The sequence below is a fragment of the Nothoprocta perdicaria genome, unplaced genomic scaffold (genome assembly GCF_003342845.1).
Source record: "Nothoprocta perdicaria isolate Ctin4 unplaced genomic scaffold, notPer1 scaffold_64, whole genome shotgun sequence".
Taxonomy (NCBI): domain Eukaryota; kingdom Metazoa; phylum Chordata; class Aves; order Tinamiformes; family Tinamidae; genus Nothoprocta; species Nothoprocta perdicaria.
The window spans coordinates 869,663-873,337 of record NW_020455910.1 but is presented as its reverse complement, the minus strand read 5'-3'; positions in this window follow the sequence as shown (position 1 = coordinate 873,337).

Sequence of the window (3,675 nt, the reverse complement as noted above, 5' to 3'; positions counted from 1 at the left end):
CTTGGCGGGAGGAGCTGCCAAAAAGTCTTCCCATGGTAGCGAGAGGAGACTCCATCTTCTCCTCAAAAGACATAGCTCTGCGTGGCAGGCACCAGCTGTCCCTAAAGCGAGGGAAAAGCTTCCCCGGGTGCCCGTTCCCGGGGAGGGGGAGCCGCAGGGGGGAGCAGCCGGAGCGCCCATGGAGGATGGGGATCAGGTTGGTCTGGGCCAGGGAACAGCTCCCACCAACCCGGCCTGGGGGCTCTGGCCTTGGGGAGGTGGTGCGGGCGGTGACTCCTCGTCACACCACCCATCTCACAAAAGCACCCATCAGCTTTAAAAATATCCGCTGGAACTCTYAGGAACTCCTTTAGACTCTATAATAAATCCTCCCTAAATCATAGGGTACTATTTTCATATAAAACAAATTATGAAAGAATTCTCTCATATTTGTTAAACAAATTGCAACAGGAGAGGGATTTCGATGATCAATCAGGGTAATATCTGCTGTGACTGCAAGCCCAGCAGCATCAGGAAAAAAAAGCCTATTGAAAGAAAAGCACTTAGAAGTAAGCTCTTACAAGAGCTACGTGAAGCATATAGAGATTTTTAATTTGGGAAATTCAAAGTACAGGACAATATGGTTTCTTATACTCAGTGGAGAGGAGAGAAAGGAAAAGAGAGAATCAAGAGGAAGACGCAGCAGCCTGAATAGTGGATACGCTTTTAGCATCGTGCTGAGCAGAGTTGCTATTCCTTAGGTTATCCAGGTCAGTGGAAGGTATAGAATGCATCCATAGTTTATTTATTTATCTTTTTAACATATAAATCCACCCAATTTACATACAGGTTTTACTAAGACTGCAGTTCAGACAGTAATTCCTCTGTGCAATACAATATTTTTAAATACTTAAGAAATTATAGAATATATTTTCACTTTTTTTCAGATTAATTCCAGTTATTACCTTTATATTACATATTATTTACACATCTGATGAGTGACACATTCACACCTTGCATCTTAGTCAACAAAACCTGCAGACAGGGTCCTATGAAGAAAGTGGCGTCATCAAAGAGACGAGGGATGCAGAGGGACCCTGGCCTGTTCCCGTGTGGGAAAACGGGATCCGTTGGCTGCCCGGGCAGCCTGGAGCTCCAGCTGACTCCCTTGCTCCCAGGGCACCTGTCCCGGGTTCTCTCTTAATCACCTCCCTATGGTTGAATCCATCTCTCCTCATCCTATCCCCAAGGGGAAGAATTTATTCCTTKGTAGCCCCAGTTTTTATGCAGTGTCATCAAACCTACCCTCAAGCTCCCTTTCGCCAAGGCAGCCAATGCCGACACCCTGCCCATTCCCTTGGGATCTTGTTTTGACATCCAGAGTCCCTTCTCTCACTCTGCGGTCGGTCCGTATCTGGCTGCAGTTTTTGGGCCAGCTGTTGGACACGACCTTCTGCTGATGTTTTACCAGCTCTGCTCAGAACACCAGAAAAGCTCCAAGTGTGTCCTACAAAACTGCTGTTTCTGCAGCTCGCTGTGAGATTGGCCTTTTTTTCCTCAAAAGCATTTAATCCACGTTACCTGCATTCAGGCTTTGTGATCTGTTTTCCCCATCCTTTTCTGCCCTACAGCTTCCCAGCCCATCCTTCCCCACCTGTATTTGCTCCTGTGCCATTAACGAGCACTCCGCCACCATCGTTTCCCRAGGGCCTTAGGTAGACTCATTTCTCCCTTGGGGTAACTATGAATTCAGCATTGTGCTCCAAAATTAAAGGCAGCATCATCTTGCAASAAAGAAATGCCAGAAATTAGATTTTAAAATATTTTGCACCTACTAATCTGAGAGACAACAGCAGAATATCCTATTCAACGTAACTCATGTTTACAAAACATGTTTACATGATKTAGAGGAATATCACATCAGCTGTATCAGACACCAACAGTATAAAGTTTGCTACATGAAAATATAGAACTAGATTACTAAATTTATGGTGAGGAGGTTTAAGGGGGTACATAGGAAAAAGGAGAGAGAATAGGGGGGGAAAATGGAGAAAAAATAAATTTTTATGTTATTAGTTTTATTTCTAATATCACTTGAGTGGACRATTTTCCCACTTCGCCCTGTTTTGTCCCCTTGTACTTCCTATTGGTACAAAAGTAGCTACTGTGGATTTGGTTTAAGGTAACCAGATGCACCTGTGGGAAGCACATAAACATCCATGTCCAAGAATCATGGTCTGAGCTCTGCAGAAACACAGGTTCAGGATCTCCAAGAGCCTCTCCATAACCGTACCAAGTGTCACCAAGTTGGTTCCCGAATTCCGCTCTCCTGTGCCGGGTTTGGACAGGGGCCGGGGAGGCCGCCCTGGGGCGCAGGGGCCTCCACGAGGCCCAGCCCCGGGAGACGCAGGCAGGAGGCAGGCAGGGGCAAATGTTGAAGACATTTATGCTCTTTTGGGGCTGACACACTGCAGAACGCCCCTGTTTTCCTCTTCTCTTGGAAAATACCCCAAATATGGTTCCCCACAGCGGGGCTCAGGCACCCTTAGTGCATGGCCAAGTCACGGACACACTTAGAGAGGCTCCCAAGAAAAGAGCGAGGGTAAAACCTGAGTTTCAGATGAGCCAGGAGGGCCCTTCCACCAGCCTCAAGGCACTGCGGAGATGCTGCCGGGGCTCTGCAGTGAGGGGAGCCCTGAGCTTCCCAAGAGCATGGATGTACATCCAAGGATGCACAGGATAAACACAGTCCTGAGGCAGGCTCCTGCTGTCTGGCCCAGCAGAGTGTGTAGGATTYGGTTATTGAAAATAATGAGGGGGGCACCTTTGCCAAATGTTGTGACTGGTCAGGAAGGATATTTTCCTGAGGAAGAGATCTCGTAACAAACACACTTGACAAGAGTTGCTTGGGGGCAAAGTCAAAACCAGCGCGCTTGGTACGGCCCTGCTCTGCAAGATTTATTTTCAGTGCAACAGAGGCACTGTCCCACCTCCATCCTTAACCTGAAAAACCTAATTACTTTCTTTACTAAGGGCAGCAGTTGAGGKGAAAAAGTGCACTTCTTACAGCAAGCAGGGAGCACACTTGGACTGCCAGCAAAGCTGGTTTTAGAGCAGGGCTCTACTAGCCCCAGAGCTAAACACCAGCTTCCTGCAGCCCCTGCCAAGCCAGACTGACAGARCTGAGTTACTGCTCTTAGAGCCGAGATCACTAAACAGGGGCAGGGTGGGCAAAGCAGAAAGCAGAAAACAAACGAGGTGCAGTTATTCCTAAGATGCAGCATTATCAGAGGTTTCAGTGTCTATGCATAGGTCATTTAAAATGTCAGTACCTGAGTACATAGAGATAGCACATAAGGTAAGAATCAGAAGAAAAATAAGTATTTAACATTATACACTGCTTGTATTTTACAAAGTTACKGCATTTTTTTCATCAGGTAATTTGTTTTACATTCCTAACCATTTCTATACTGTGTAAAAGGCACTGGGGTAGAATGATATGTCAAAGGATACAGAAGTTTCTTTTGCCCAGAACAATCAGACAATTATRTACAAGACAAGAACATGTTTTATAAAAATGTCAAATGCACAGTACGAGGTCTTAAAATACATTATTAAAAAAAGATATGTAGTGTGCAAAGTTAAGTAAAAAAGCTTTTTGATATTTCAGAAAAAGTGTTAAGAGTAGCAAGTTAT